The following is a 17,479-nucleotide window of genomic DNA, read 5'->3' as shown; positions in this document are numbered from 1 at the left end:
CTGTTGACTGTGCCACATTGAAAGTCACTGAGCTCATCAGTAAGGCTATTCTACTGCCAATGTTTGTCTATGGAGATTACATGGCTGTGTGTTCGATTTTATACACCTGTCAACAATGGGTGTGGCAGAAATAGCCGAATCCACTAATTTCAAGGGGTGTCCACATACTTTTGTATATATAGAATACGTGTCAATAAAATTTGTTACGGCATGTTTGTAAACTTTGCGTATTAATGTTATCATTTGTTATGATATGAATGTCATGCATCCATGTTTAAAGCAGGCCTAAATGAAGTAGCAGCAAGTAAATAACCACAGGAAGCCTTTGACATATGCCTGGCTTTGGTTCAGTTCCACCAATATACTAACTCAGTAGACTCAGGGTCACAACAAGCGACTGAGTTTTTGTATGTTTACATGTTCTGTTTGTTTCTGCATCGGAAGTCCACAGGCTAATAGAACATTTTGTTTTTTCATATACAGTATATATATACATACACAGTTGAAGTCAGAAATGTACATACACCTCAGCCAAATACATTTAAACTCAGTGTTTCAAAATTCCTGACATTTAATCCTTGTAAAAATACTCTGTCTTAGGTCAGTTAGGATCACCATTTTATTTTAAGAATGTGAAATGTTTCTTTTGATTTTCCCACGATGTCAAGCAAAAAGGCTTGAGTTTGAAGGTAGGCCTACAGTGGGGCAAAAAAGTATTTAGTCCGCCACCAATTGTGCAAGTTCTCCCACTTAAAAAGATGAGAGAGGCCTGTAACTTATCATAGGTACACTTCAACTATGACAGACCAAATGAGAAAAAAAAGCCAGAAAATCACATTGTAGGAGTTTTAATGAATTTATTTGCAAATTATGGTGGAAGATAAGTATTTGGTCAATAACATAAGTTTGTTATTTACCCTTTGTTGGCAAAGACAGAGGTCAAATGTTTTCTGTAAGTCTTCACAAGGTCTTCACACACTGTTGCTGGTATTTTGGCCCATTCCCCCATGCAGATCTCATCTAGAGCAGTGATGTTTTGGGGCTGTTGCTGGGCAACACGGACTTTCAACTCCCTCCAAATATTTTCTATGGGGTTGAGATCTGGAGACTGGCTAGGACAGTAAATTATAAGTGAAATAATCTGTCTGTAAACAATTATTGGAAAAATTACTTGTGTCATGCACAAAGTAGATGTCCTAACCGATTTGCCAAAACTATAGTTTGTTAACATGAAATTTGTGGAGTGGTTGAAAAATAAGTTTTAATGACTCCAACCTAAATGTATGTAAACTTCCGACTTCAACTGTAGATGATTGTCAAAAATGGGAAAGAAGGGAGTGTTTTAAAATGCGTAATAAAGGTTAGCAATGGAGTTTTAATGACTCCAACCTAAGTGTGTGTGTGTATATATATATACAGTGCCTTGCGAAAGTATTCGGCCCCCTTGAACTTTGCGAGCTTTTGCCACATTTCAGGCTTCAAACATAAAGATATAAAACTGTATTTTTTTGTGAAGATTCAACAACAAGTGGGACACAATCATGAAGTGGAACGACATTTACTGGATATTTCAAACTTTTTTAACAAATCAAAAACGGAAAAATTGGGGGTGCAAAATTATTCAGACTAGATAAACTGTCTCTAGTTTAGTTAGTATTTAGGCCTATTAAGAATGGGACATAATCCTGGTACAGTAAGGAGCTGTGTGTGTAGGTGTGTGTGTGTGTGTGTGTGTGTGTGTGTGTGTGTGTGTGTGTGTGTGTGTGTTGCTATGTAACAGTAAACTGTGTGATGTTTAACATCATTCTCAGTGTGTCAGTGTCATTTCATTGAGGGTAATAATAGCTATCCTGAAGAGGACAGAGATGAGAAAAGGACATGTTCTGTGTTCTGGAGCAAAGGTTGCCACAGTAATTGGAAATGCAAATTGCCTTCACATGTACAGATTCCCACAGTGGATTGGGGCACGGGTGGAGAGCCAATGTGAGTGGAGAGGTGTGTGTTTGGTTTAACTATCCTTGTGGGGACCAGATGTTCTCATAAGGACAGTAAAACAAGGAACATTTGCACAAGTGGGGAAATTTTGCTGATCCCCATAGGGTTAGAATTAGGATTAGGTGTTTGGTGTTAAGGTTTGGGGTTAGGTTTAGAAATAAGATTTTGAATGGGAATAAATTGTTTGGTCCTCACAAGGATAGTAAAACGTATGTGTACGTGTGTGTGTTTGTGTGTGTGTCTTCCAACCTGAGGTAATTTCACAGCTATGGGGATGTCATCTGATGCTGAGGCGACTAGATAATTTGGCAAAATATTTTATTAAAAGAAGCAATATTGATATGGGTTAACACCAGACATCTGTTGGAGGGACATCTCTATCTTTCTTTCTCTATGTCACACACACACACACACACACACACACACACACACACACACACACACACACACACACACACACACAGGGCTCTATGGTGACTTTTTTTTACAAGGAGTACGTGTTCACCTAAGTTGAAAAACGTAGGCGCACACAAAGAAATTTAGGAGTACATTTAAAAATATTTGTGGTAATAAATACCTAATTTACATAAGTATTCAAACCCTTTGCTATGAGACTCGAAATTGAGCTCAGATGCCTTTTTAAAATGATAAACTTAGATTAGCTAACACAATGTTCCATTGGAACACAGGAGTGAGTGATGGTTGCTGATAATGGGCCTCTGTACACCTAAGTAGATATTCCATTAAAAATCAGCCGTTTCCAGCTACAATAGTCCTTTGCAACATTAACAATGACTACACTGTATTTCTGATCAATTTGATGTTATTTTAATGGACAAAAAATGTGGTTTTCTTTAAAAAACAAGAACATTTCTAAGTGACCCCAAACTTTTGAACGGTAGTGAACATGTTAGGGGTGTAACGGTTCACTGAATCCATGGTTTGGTTTCGGGTACAGCAGGAAAATGAAATGCCATTCACAATGTTTAGCATTCACAATGTTCCTGGCATGTTGTGACAGGATTGTTATGTTGGGTCTCTCAAGTTCTCTCTTAATGCTGCGGTTGTAAACATGTTGGAGGTGGGAATTTACCAGTTGTAAAGTCGTAAATACCAGTTGGATGCATTCATGTTATTTGAGAATGCTGATTGGCTAATGGCCAATAAACTAAAAGTACAGCTATCAAGATTGTAAACAAATGATAGAGTTCAAAAACCACATTAATAGATTTCTTTTTATAAATGTTTTGTTGTTGCATTTTACTGCTGACAATGCTGTTATAGAGGGCATTTCCTTAGTATGGCACCCAGACAAAACTACGTCGGCGAGTACATAAACTGCCTCTACCTTCCGTTCTATTGGCGAGCGTACAATCATTGGAGAACAAACTAGGCGAGCTCCGTTCAAGACTATCCTATCAACGGGACCTGAAGAACTTTAAAATCCTATGTCTCTTCGAGTCGTGGCTGAAGATGGACATGGATAATATACATCTAGCTGTTTTTTCTGTTTTTCTGCATCAGACGAACAGAACGGCAGCGTTGGGTAAGCTCAAGAGGGGTGAGGTGTATTAAGAAAATCTCAAGGTTCTGCTCGCCTGAGTTAGAATACCTCGTTATAAGCTGTAGATCATACTATGTTTCTGTCTATTTACCACCACGGTGCTGGAACTGAAACTGCACTCAATGAGCTGTATAGGGCCATAAGCAACAAAGAAAATTCTCATCCAGATGCGGCGCTACTAGTGGCCGGTGATTTTAACGCAGGGAATCTGAAATCCTATTTTACCTAATTTCTACCAGCATGTCACTTGTGGCAACAAAAAAAAAAAAAACTGCAGATCACCTTTACTCCACACACAGAAACGCATACAAAGTTCTCCCTCGCCCTCCATTTGGAAAATCTGACCATTACTCTATCCTCCTGATTGCTGCTTACAAGCAAAAACTCAAACAGGAAGTACCAGTGACACGCTAAATACAGAAGTGGTCAGGCTTCATTAATAAGTGCATTGACGACGTCTTCCCCACAGTGGTTGTACGTACATATCCCAAACAGAAGCTATGGATTACAGACAACATCCGCACTGAACTAAAAGCTAGAGCTGACGCTTTCAAGGAGCGGGCACTAAACCAGATGTGTATAAGAAAACCCACTATGCCCGACTAATCAAACAAAAGCATCAATACAGGACTAAGATCGAATCCTAATACATCGGCTCTGATGATCGTTGGATGTGGCGAGGCTTGCAAACTACATTACGTGTTTCAAGCAGACCACCATAGTCCCTGTGCCCAAGAACACCATGGTAACCTGTCTAAATGACTATCACCCCACAGCACTCACATCTGTAGCAATGAAATGCTTTGAAAGGCTGGTCATGGCTCACATCAACATCATCCCAGACACCCTGGACCCACTGCAATTCACATACCGCTCCAACGGATCCACAGATAACACAATCTCTATTGCACTCCACACTGCCCTTTCCCACCTAGACAAGAGGAACACCTATGTCAAAATGCTGTTCATTGACTACAGCTCAGCATTCAACACCAAAATGCCCTCCAAGCCCATCACTAAGCTAAGGATTCTGGGACTGCAACTGGATCCTGAACCTCCTGATGGGCCGCCCCCAGGTGGTGAGGGACAGCCTGGCAGATGTGTTGTTGCTTACCATCACCACCTGGGGGCGGCCAGTCTGGAAGTTCAGGATCCAGTTGCAGAGGGAGGTGTTGAGGGTAGGCAACAACACATCCGCCACACTGACCCTCAACAGGGGGCTCCTCGGGGGTGTGTGCTTAGTACCCTCCTATACTCCCTGTTCACCCACGACTGCGTGGCCACTCACAACTCCAACACCATCATTAAGTTTGCCAATGATACAACGGTGGTAGGGATGATCATCAACGACAATGAGACAGCCTATGGAGGAGATCAGAGGCCTGGCAGTATGGTGCTAGGACATCAACCTCTCCCTCAACTTCAGCAAGACAAAGGAGCTGATGGTGGACTGAACACGCCCTCATTCATATCGACAGGGCTGTAGTGGAGTGGGGAGTAGAGCTTTAAGTTCCTCGGTGTCCACATCACTAAGGATATATCCTGGTCTGCACACACCAACACAGTCATGAAAAAGGCATGAAAACGCCTTTCCCTCTACAGGAGGCTGAAAAGGTTTCGCATGGGCATTCCGATCGTCAAAAATGTCTACAGCTGCACCATTGAGAGCATCTTGACTGGCTGTATCACCACTTGGTATGGCAACTGCTTGGCATCTGACCGAAAGGCGCTACAGATCCAGGACCTCTATACCAGGCAGTGTCAGAGGAAGGCCCTAAAAATTGTCAAAGACTCTAGCAAACCAAGTCATAGACTGTTGTTCTCTCTGCTACCACACGGCAAGCAGTACCAATGCACCAGTTCTGGAACCACAGGATCCTGAACAGCTTCTACCCCCAAGCCATTAGACTGCAAAATAGTTAATTAAATAGTTTATTGATATAGGGTTCGTCCCCCCTTTGCTGCTATAACAGCCTCCACTCATCTGGGAAGGGTTTCCACTAGATGTGGAGGTCGGCCACTGATGTTTGGTGATTAGGCCTGACTCGCAGTCGGCGTTCCAATTCATCCCAAAGGTGTTCGATGGGGTTGAGGTCAGGGTTCTGTGCAGGCCTGTCAAGTTCTTCCACACCGAACTCGACAAACCATTTATATATGGATCTCGCTTTGTGCACAGTAGCATTGTCATGTTGAAACAGGAAAAGTGCCTTCCCCAAACTGTTGTCACAATGTTGGAAGCACAGAATCATCTAGAATGTCATTGTATGCTGTAGCGTTAAGATTTCCCTTCACTGGAACTAAGGGGCCTGAACCATGAAAAACAGCTTCAGACCATTATTTCTCCTCCACCAACCTTTACAGTTGGCACTATGCATTTGGGCAGGTAGTGTTCTCCTGGCATCTACCAAACCCAGATTGGTCCGTCGGACTGACAGATGGTAAAGCGTGATTCATCACTCCAGAGAACGTGTTTCCAATGGTGGCGAGCTTTACACCACATCCTGCCGAAACTTGGCATTGCGCATTTCATGAAGCTCCCGACAAACAGTTATTGTGCTGACGCTGCTTCCAAAGGCAGTTTGGAACTCGGTAGTGAGTGTTGCAACTGAGGATAGACGATTTTTATGTGCTACGCACTTCAGCACTCGGCGGTCCAGTTCTGTGAACTTGTGTGGCCTACCACTCCGCAGCTGAGCCGTTAATGCATCTAGACATTTCCACTTCACAATAACAGCATTTATAGTTGAACGGGGTAGCTCTAACAGGGCAAACATTTGACGAACTGTCTTGTTGGTAAAGGTGGCATCCTATGACGGTGCCACGTTGAAAGTCACCAAGCTCTTCAGTAAGGCCACTCTACTACTCCCTTGGATTCTCCTCCGGACCTGCGTACCCTGTTCCAACCCCTCTCACTCCAGCCTCAGCCTCCTCAGCCTCCACCTGGTTTCCAGCTTCCCGCCCAAGCTTCCACTGACCTGCACTCCATCTCCCCCGTGTGTCAATAAATACCTTGTTTACTTCATCCCCGTCTCCTTGTCTGAGTCTGCTCTTGTGACAAATGTTTGATTTTGATTTGAGAAGATGGTACTGAGCTTAGATAGTGACTAAATGACTGTCCACCCACAGTTCAAAATAGGCTTGGATAGTGAATGACTGCCCACTCACAGTTTAAAATAGGCATAGATAGTAAACAAATGATTGTCCACTCAGTTTAAAATAGGGACACAACCTGATACATTTCCTATAAATAAAGAAGAAAAAATAAATTTCCCTTTTAAAAAGTGGGAAGCTGGAGATATTTACACACAACAGATACTGTATAATGTTCTGTTTCCGCTCCTCCCACATTCAACAGTACAGAGAAGATCTCCTGCTCCTACATGTATAGATTACATAGGACGTGTATCTCTGTCATTAAGGGCAGGCTGTAGTTCACAAACATGTTTACCAACCCCCAAAAATGATTTCCACTCTACAGAAACGTCATCTAACATGATGTGTGTTTCATATGCAACAGCCGAGGAAGTTCTACAAAGACCACCGAAAAGACTAAGAGTATAAAGAACAACCATCGGTTTCACTGTTAACATCAATAGGTATTAAGTCTAATATAACTCTCCAACTTACCAGTTCAGCATGAAGTAACTTCAGTGGGTGAAACTCATATCTTGGCCTGTGAGGACAGAGGAGGGAACATTTAAAAGCCCAATGCAGCCTTTGTTATCTCAATATCAAATCATTCAAAAATTATTCTTAGCAAAGATTAATTTCTCAAGCAATAATTTAGCTAGGACTGTCTGGGAGTGGTCTGAGTGGGGTGGGGAAAACTGAAAACTAGCTGTTATCGGCAGAGATGTTTGGAACTCTTTCTTATTGGTCAATCAACTAATTTTACGCTTGGTTTCGGGTGGTCTTTTCAAAACAGCTGTTACACTAAAAGGAAATGATCATAATTGTCGTATTTTCACAGTACTATTCCAACCTCCTGGTGTGGAAATGTATATAAAACACAAGCAAATCTAGTATTTGACTGGACTGGGCCTTTAAGAACAAGTCAGGGGCAAAAAGCTCTGGACATTAGGAGCCTCCCCTTAAATCAAGAAACTCATTAAACCTATGGACATGAACCTCACAGATGGACTGCAGACAGACAGACAGACAGACAGACAGACACACACCTCTCTCCCCAGCCAAGGAAAACACCCCAGTAAAATATAATATCCACAATGGAGGCTTGGGAAGAGAGTCCTGTTTTGGTTAGCTATAACAATAAAGCGGAAAGCTATGAATCATAATGTGTTTAAACAAACAATGGAACTATTCGTCATAGATAATCAGATCTGTCTGTTATTTTCAACTCATTTTCAGTGTGTGTGTGTGTGTGTGTATGTGCATGTATGTACAGTTGAAGTCGGAAGTTTACATACACCTTAGTCAAATACATTTAAACTCAGTTTTTCACAATTCCTGACATTTAATCCTAGTAAAAATTCAGTTTTAGGTCAGTTAGGATCACCACTTTATTTTAAGAATGTGAAAGGTCAGAATAATAGTAAAGAGAATGATTTATTTCAGCTTTTATTTCTTTCATCACATTCCCAGTGGGTCAGAAGTTTACATACACTCAATTAGTATTTGGTAGCTTTGCCTTTCAATTGTTTAACTTGGGTCAAATGTTTCAGGTAGCCTTCCACAAGCTTTCCACAATAAATTAGGTGAACTTTGGCCCATTCCTCCTGACAGAGCTGGTGTAACTGAGTCAGGTTTGTAGGCCTCCTTGCTCGCACACGCATTTTCAGTTCTGCCCACAACGTTTCTATGGGATTGAGGTCAGGGCTTTGTGATGGCCACTCCAATACCTTGACTTTGTTGTCATTAAGCCATTTTGCCACAACTTTGGAAGTATGCTTGGGGTCATTGTACATTTGGAAGACCCATTTGCGACTAAGCTTTAACTTCCTGACTGATGTCTTGAGATGTTGCTTCAATATATCCACGTATCCTCCCTCATGATGCCATCTATTTTGTGAAGTGCACCAGTCCCTCCTGCAGCAAAGCACCCCCACAACATGATGCTGCCACCCCCATGCTTCAAGGTTGGGATGGTGTTCTTCGGCTTGCAAGCCACCCCCTTTTTCCTCCAAAACATAACGATGGTCATTATGGCCAAACAGTTCTATTTTTGTTTCATCAGACCAGAGGACATTTCTCCAAAAAGTACGATCTTTGTCCCCATGTGCAGTTGCAAACCGTAGTCTGGCTTTTTATGGCGGTTTTGGAGCAGTGGCTTCTTCCTTGCTGAGCGGCCTTTCAGGTTATGTCGATATGGGACTCGTTTTACTGTGGATATAGATACTTTTGCACCGGTTTCCTCCAGCATCTTCACAAGGTCATTTGCTGTTGTTCTGGGATTGATTTGCACTTTTTGCACCAAAGTACGTTAATCTCTAGGAGACAGAACACATCTCCTTCCTGAGCGGTATGACAGCTGTGTGGTCCCATGGTGTTTATACTAGCGTACTATTGTTTGTACAGATGAACGTGGTAACTTCAGGCGTTTGGAAATTGCTCCCAAAGATGAACCAGACTTGTGGAGGCCTACAATTTTTTTTCTGAGGTCTTGGCTGATTTCTTTTGATTGTCCCAAAAGAAAAGAGGCACTGAGTTTGAAGGTAGGCCTTGAAATACATCCACAGGTACACCGCCAATTGACTCAAATTATGTCAATTAGCCTATCAGAAACTTCTAAAGCAATGACGTCATTTTATGGAATTTTCCGAGCTGTTTAAAGGCACAGTCAACTTAGTGTATGTAAACTTCTGACCCACTGGAATTGTGGTAATGTGAAATAATTGAAATAATCTGTCTGTAAACGATTGTTGGAAAAATGACTTGTGTCATGCACAAAGTAGATGTCCTAACCAACTTGCCAAAACTATAGTTTGTTAACAAGAAATGTGTGTGTGTGTATATGTATGTGTATGTGTGTGTGTGTGTGTGTGTGTGTGTGTGTGTGTGTGTGTGTGTGTGTGTGTGTGTGTGTGTGTGCGCGTGCATGTGTGCACTAGGCTACCCTGTCTTTCCCAGACCTTATATGTCCATCTCCCTGATAGATGGATCAAAGCAGCATAGCTGTTGTGTGAGAAGAGGAAGAGAGGACAGGAGGAAAACATGATACCTCAGTCAAAACAAAGGATGGAAATATGGAGTCAGATGACTGTTCTAGAGCAGACTGGGGCTGTCCCGTTGCAACTCCACTGGATGATCACGGTAGGTGTTGGACCGAAAGATACAAGGTCGCTGGTTCCAGTCCCACTTGTTTTACCCCAGGAATTTGCTTCCATACGATGTTGGTTACCTCACCAATGTCAAAATCCCACATGGGAAGACCCAAACACAGACAAACACAACCACCACTGACACAGTCATGACCATGATACCACTGCCAGCTTCTCCAAACACAACAATCATTGTGTGTGTGTGTGTGTGTGTTTTCTGATTGACATCTCCACAGCCAGACCAGTACAGCAGAGGTAGGGGACTCCCTCCTCTAAGCAGCATCATGCAGCAGGTCTGAAGACCAGCCAACGTCTACATTTGAACCCTTAACAACATCACTGATTTACTGATTAACAAATATGCAACAAATCAATATTGAAGAAATGTATGCAATACGTGTGTGTGTGTGTGTGTGTGTGTGTGTGTGTGTGTGTGTGTGTGTGTGTGCACACACGAGTCCTCTACCACTAGATGCAGAGCCACACAGAAGTATCCTTCTAGTTTTGAAGGCAGCAGGGTAAACGGTGTGACTCATAGCAATCCTATCTGTTTGTTTTGCCTGTCTGGCTAAATGTCATTTCAGACGTGATCAGCTAAGGAACTGCCGGAGACTGCTTTTAGGTCCACCCCAATCACTATTTCCTGTTTTACAGCTCACCTAAACCTGATACTTTATCACGGCATTGCATTTGGTTTATTTTGTGTCTAGGATTCTGGAATAAATCTATTCTGCATTTTTCCCACATCACTTGCCTTGGTTCAGCATTTATTTATTTATTTCTGAGCCAGGCACCAGCAGCAAGCTACTGTCAGCCAGCTGCTGTCAGACAAATACCATTTCCTCCTTGGAGATTTGAGATTAAAACAAGCACTTTTTAGCTGCCTAAACCGGTCTCCCTTTTCAGGGACTCAACGGCCCTGAAGTTGAGAAACACACACAGCAACCTGATTCACAATGAAGCATCAGCCATCCCATTAACACAACACAGTCAATATTCATCACAAAATCACTGCATTGTGTAATAGCAGCCAAATATATCACCTTTCCAAACAACCTGTACAATATGGCGCAGACAGATTTTAGACAAGCAGCATAATCTGAGCCTTGGCCAACGAACAAACGCTCTGAATCAGTATAAGCTTTCCCCTCATAACAATAACCATACCCTCTGACCCGAAAAAAACACAGCCGTTAAGCTTCTTAGCCCAACTCTCTTCATCAGAATCAGCTTTAGGCTATGGTGGCTTCTAAACTATGCAGGTAAGGTCATTTGAGACCTATAAGGTTATATCTGAGCAAAGCAATGTTCTGAGATATTGACCATTAAAGGTTTCACATCTCAGGTATCCGACCTGTTTTGTAGTCCTCACCTTAAAGGAGCCTAAAGTTCAGAGGGGGTTACAGTCGCAGATAGAACCTTATGGCTCTGAAATGTCAATCTGAGTTCAACCATAAGGTCCTGTCTGACACCCAATGTTAAAATGATTTCAATGTCAATAGAAAAGTACAGATTTGTAATGATTAAATAAAGAGAATATCCTTCCTTATTTCTAATCATGTCATCACATTTGTTAAACACATTTACACATTTGATTTAACACATTTGTTAAAGCGATAGTTCCCTAAAATGACAAATGCACTATATTATCCCATGGAGAACTAACCACGTTGCTAAAGCTTAGCTCTGGATGAGTAAACTGATATATTTTTCTGGTCTCTGACACCCAAAGTCAGTAAATTACTTGCTATTTACCAATAAAATGTGGTAAGTTATGTCATTTTAGAGAAATGCCCCTTCCATGCAGGTTTTCGTATTGATATAGAACACGACAAAAGCAGCAATGCCTCTCCTAAGGGCGTTAAACATGCTCTAAGAAACCTGTGTTCATTTGTTCTTACCATAAAGAACTTACGTTATGGCCATTCTTCTAAAAATGGGTGGAAAAAAACTATTCAGTAATTAAAAATGAGGACCGGAACCTATTATGTCAACAATCAAGGACTTGGAACTATAAGGTTCTATCTGCAAAATGAACACTAGGTGTGCAAAATATTAGGAACATCCTAATATTGAGTTGCACCACCTTATGCCCTCAGAGCAGCCTCAATTCGTTGGGGCATGGCCTCTACAAGGTGTCGAAAGCTTTCCACAGGGATGCTGGCTCAGTTGTGTCAAGTTGGCTGGATGTCCTTTGGGTGGTGGACCATTCTTGATACACACAGGAAACTGTGCAGTTCTTGACACAATCAAACCGGTGCGCCTGGCACCTACTACCATCCCCCGTTCAAAGGCACTTCAATCTTTTGTCTTGCCCATTCACCTTCTGAATGGCACACATACATAATCCATGTCTCAATTGTCTCAAGGCGTAAAGATCCTTATTTAACCTGTCTCCTCCCCTTCATCTACACTGATTGAAGTGGATTTAACTAGTGACATCAATAAGGGATCATAGCTTTCACCTGGATTCACCTGGTCAGTCTATGTCATGGAAAGAGTGTATAGTTTTGAGATATTGAGTATTTTTCAAGTCCCAAATCTCAGAACCGTTTTGTAATGTCTCCCTCTTTCATGAATCAATAAGTATATCACCTTACAAACAATTATTTTTGATTGACAACCCAGCAATGAGATTGGATTCCAGAATGAACCTTATAGCAGCACCAAGCCAAAAGGTGTTTGGGCAAATAGAACTTTCAGGTTTTTCTTTATTTTTCTCCATAGTAAATAAACTTGTTTTATTATCTGACATATTTCACATATAAAGGTTTACTAAAGAGCAACTCTATGTGAATAACACCTTTTTTACCAAATGTCATAGACCTTTATAGTCCCAAGGTCACTAATGGTTTTTGTGCGAAGGAGGTAGGTAGGGCAATGTTTGTCTCTCTAATCGCAATCGAAGTGCTTATGCCACTGTGTCAATACTATAAACCTGGATAGGGCTCTCTTTCTACACGCAGCAGACATGCAGTGACAGAAGCTGCAGAACGGTCAATGGACACAGACAGACACTTCATTAGAGTTAGAAATCTATAGACATTGTTTTAAGTCGCTATTACTATACCACTACTGTTATACAGTACTGTTTTATTGTAGTAAACAAGTGTTTTCTTTAGTCATTATAGACTCCTGAGATCCTATGTGTCTGATGAAAAGCATGCGATAAGCAGATGGAATGTTTTTTCTTTCTCATCAATTTGACATTTTTGGCGTTCTAGTGACCAACAGCAACATACTGCATTTTCCATTTAATCAATTCGGCCATTTGCTTCCAGGGTGAATATCTTGGTTGAATCTAAGAAAGCAGCCACTTCATTGCATATCGAAAGAGTCGTGGCAAACGTGTCTCTATCCCCCCTCTCTCCCCATAATCAAAATCAGCTAAATACCACTTCAAACACACGTCCGGCTGCCTGTCGATGACCGCACGCTTCACACACAGGACATTGGCTCCGTGCGTGCACGGGAACAGGTGGCAGTTCCGCGCACAGGTGTGCGTCTACAACACCACTGAACCAAAACAAGGTATCCTGTGTACACTTTTTATCCCTTACCATCAACATACATGTCGACTGCTATTTATTCACAAAATAATACTTTGGACAAATGCCTTTCTCAATATCAAAACAGAAAATGCACTACTAACGTTAATGCATCTCAAAAAGCTGTCTGATACTGACAGAAATCAGTATAGCTCGACAAGAGTAGCCATTGGCTGATTGTTATTTCTTGATTATCTTGCTTTATGTTGTGATGGAAGAAGCGGAACATGTATGGCAAATGAGTGCACACTGCACACACACACAGCCCCAAACATCAGAATACTGGCTAACGTCAGCAAGCTAGTTGTCTGACAAGCAGACATCGTTAGCATGAATTGTGATCTATATCTCTACAGAATCGTGTATAAATAGAGCAAACTATTGTTCAATAACTCGTATGTTTGTTATCTAACTTAGCTAGTAGCTGCCATATGTTTAAACCCAAATCATTTAGAGTGGTTTGCGTAAAAGCTAGCCTAGCAGGTGGTGCATCTCTCATGCAAGCATGCCAGTCTGACTACTTTTATGGGCAAGCAAGCTGGGTATCCCTGCTATTGTCTGTCCTGTTAGCTAGCAGCTAGCAAGCCTCTATCTTGGAGAAGAAAATACCGATATTCCCCTCCATTTGTCAAGTTTTTGACGCTGCAAACCAGCTGACTAACAATACACCACAGATGAATGGGGATACATACCTTTGATTAGCCTATATACCGTTTCTGCTAACGTTCCAATTCACAAAAACGAAAGCAATGGATGGATAGGACATCCATGCACGTGTTGTGCATGCTTGTACACGAGCTATAATGTTATTTTACATCAAACCAAGAACGAGCCTTTCGAAAATAACCCACAAGATTTGCCGCTGTTTCTGTAATCTAGTTTCCAGAACGACCTCTCTGGGAGTGGAATATTCTCACGGGTTTCAACCACCAATATGAAAACAAGGGAACGTTTTTATCTTTCCAATACTGTAAATTACTAGACACCCAGATCAACGAATCATACAAAAGTGGTGCTCAGCAAAACATTGCAAAAGTCCCACTTGCAGCCAAAATGACCGAAATATGAAAATGCCCTTACGTAAATTGGTTGCGACGAGAACGGATAAAATCCGATGTGACAAATGATGCTTGCAGAGGCTGGGCCGGGATTTTTTCTCCTTTTTACAGCTGCTGTGCTGTATCTCCCGCCCTCTCTCTGTTCCTCTCAAACTATCTCTCTCTCTTCCCCTCTTGTCTTTATCCTTCCCTTCCAAGAGCCCGCTCCTCTTGTACCACTCGCCATCCAGTGGAGAATGGCCATATGCGTTCCTATAAGGAACCACTCTCGGGATTTGTGTGTGCGCGTGCATGCGACTCGTGTACGTGCGTGCATGTGTGTGTGTGCGGCTCAGACAAATGACAGGTTGTAAAGGAATATTATGTTACACTACAATTTGGTGTGTGTGTGTGTGTGTGTGTCTGTGTGTGTGTGTGTGTGTGTGCTCATCCCACTAACAGTAGCCACAAATACAAATGCAATGCTTTTTTTGCAAGGCCTTGCTTGTCATGTTGGTATAAATGTTGATACTTGAGTAGCCTAAGTAGAGCCCTCTCTAAATGATCCTCTCCTTGAGACCTTAGATCAAATCAAATGATCAAATCAAATGTATTTATAAAGCCCTTTTTACATCAGCAGATGGCACAAAGTGCTTATACAGAAATCCAGTCTAAAACCCCAAACTGTAAGTTTCGGGTGGCAGGTAGTCTAGCGTTTAGAGGATTGGGCCAGTAACCAAAAGTAGCTGGTTCAAATACCAGAGCCGACTATGTGAACATCTGTCAATGTGCCCTTGAGCAAGTAATTTAACCCTAATTTGCTCCAGGAGTGCAGTACTACTGTGGCTGACCCTGTAAAACAACACATTTCACTGAACTTATTTGTCATATGTGAAAATAAAACAGCTTAATCCTGACATGTTTATTTCTTGGTCTGACAAGAGAAAATCTAAACTACTGTTTCTAAGCCCTTGCAGAGAAACAACATGATCAAAATCATATAAACTAATTGGCATGACATCATAGAGGGTGGCAGAGCAAGCTTCAAACAGGAAGCACACGATAAAATCAGCGACAGATTTGTTTTCTGTTTTGATGTTAAGGTTATAAAACTGTCATAAATAATGCACAGTGCCACATTGTGATGTGAATGTGCATACTAGGTACTGGTGCATCAAAATACATTCAAAGTTGCCAATATTACAGTATGTTTACATTTTGTCATTCAGTCATGTTTGGTTGTTGTCCTGCAATACCAGCCATAGCTAGCTATAGTAGGACAGCATGCAGTAGCAAGAGTTGAACAGTCTTAAAGGCTATTCCAATGGATGAAAGAGGTCCAGTTTACATTAGGGACCCCTGTCCTTAGGTTAGGCAGGGATCTGGTTATAAAAGTCCTGTTCATTTTTTCTTATTTAAGTGAATTCACAATTTTTGCATTTCTGTCTTCTGTAACCTCTTCAGACATCTATCCAACATATTAGCCCAACACATGATCCATTTCAGTAATCCTCAGATGTTTCTTAATCACACAAAATGTCATTGAACTGTCATTGGAGTACAATTAGGACTATAATAATGGTGTCCAGTTTATCTAGCCTGCTGTCCCAGTCTACCAAATGTGAACTGAAAATATGGTTTTGACTCAGTGTACACAAATGGGTGTGTCAAGCCTCCTGTAAATATTATATCAACATTTGCTTTTTTTTGTGTGAATAGGAAACATATTGAGGATTTCAGAAATGTACCATGTGTTGGGCTAATATGTTGGATAGATGTTGGAAAAATTCAAAAAGTGTCCCAATTATTCAGAATTCACCCTATATTGTGTCTATATCAGACACATTATATAAAAAGGCAAGACGAGAAGAATAGCAGGTGCGTCTCTTCATAACTGTACCCTGAGGCTGTATGTTGCAAAACTATTCAATGAGAAAAACACTTACAAAAGGAAAGCAAATAGGAGGCCCTCCACCTTATAAACAAAATAGAAAAAAGACCACTGACCATTGTTATTACTGTTTCTGTGAAACATTGCTGTGAAAAATGAACATCCAGTGCGGTAAGCCTATACTCTGAGAGCCAAAAGTGATGTAGATTATGTAGATTATGATATAGCCATGAGCCTACCCCTTCAATATGCTTGTTTAATTACCAGCGTAAATCTGTATTGAACAGACATTTATTCTGTTTTGCATGAAATAACACTTCTACAGAATGAGCAGGACTGCCCCACTCTTCAGTTTTTCCATGTAAATTATGTGTACTTATCATTGCCACAAAATGTTTTTTTTTATTTATTTTTTATTTATTTTACCTTTATTTAACCAGGTAGGCTAGTTGAGAACAAATTCTCATTTACAACTGCGACCTGGCCAAGATAAATCATAGCAGTGTGAACAGACAACAGAGTTACACATGGAGTAAATAATTAACAAGTCAATAACACAGTAGAAAAAAGGGGAGTCTATATACATTGTGTGCAAAAGGCATGAGGAGGTAGGCGAATAATGACAATTTAGCAGATTAACACTGGAGTGATAAATGATCAGATGGTCATGTACAGGTAGATATACTGGTGTGCAAAAGAGCAGAAAAGTAAATAAATATAAACAGTATGGGGATGAGATAGGTAAATTGGGTGGGCTATTTACCGATAGACTATGTACAGCTGTAGCGCTCAGATAGCAGATGTTTAAAGTTGGTGAGGGAGATAAAAGTCTCCAACTTCAGCGATTTTTGCAATTCGTTCCAGTCACAGGCAGCAGAGAACTGGAACGAAAGGCAGCCAAATTAGGTGTTGGCTTTAGGGATGATCAGTGAGATACACCTGCTGGAGCGTGTGCTACGGGTGGGTGTTGCCATCGTGACCAGTGAACTGAGATAAGGCAAAGCTTTACCTAGCATGGACTTGTAGATGACCTGGAGCCAGTGAGTCGGGCGACGAATATGTAGCGAGGGTCAGCCGACTAGAGCATACAGGTCGCAGTGGTGGGTGGTATAAGGTGCTTTAGTAACAAAACGGATGGCACTGTGATAAACTGCATCCAGTTTGCT

The 17,479-nt window shown here is 41.4% G+C and overlaps 1 protein-coding gene across 2 annotated transcripts in view; it reads right to left on the bottom strand.

Annotated features, from left to right (window-relative positions):
* The window catches only part of LOC110522448 (1-phosphatidylinositol 4,5-bisphosphate phosphodiesterase beta-4), a 182,055-nt gene extending 167,379 nt beyond the window's left edge, over nucleotides 1–14,676 (bottom strand). For both annotated transcript variants that reach the window (XM_036976061.1, XM_036976062.1), the window contains exons 1-2: nucleotides 14,466–14,676; nucleotides 7,187–7,232 (exon numbers count right to left, since the gene is read on the bottom strand). The gene's annotated coding sequence lies outside the window, so the exon portion shown is untranslated. The remainder of the gene's footprint in view (nucleotides 1–7,186; nucleotides 7,233–14,465) is intronic.
* Between the last annotated feature and the right edge of the window lie 2,803 nt (nucleotides 14,677–17,479).

Source organism: Oncorhynchus mykiss, chromosome 4, assembly GCF_013265735.2.
Source record: "Oncorhynchus mykiss isolate Arlee chromosome 4, USDA_OmykA_1.1, whole genome shotgun sequence".
Taxonomy (NCBI): domain Eukaryota; kingdom Metazoa; phylum Chordata; class Actinopteri; order Salmoniformes; family Salmonidae; genus Oncorhynchus; species Oncorhynchus mykiss.
The sequence above is the reverse complement of the archived record's forward strand: the minus strand, read 5'-3'. Positions and strand labels throughout refer to the sequence as shown.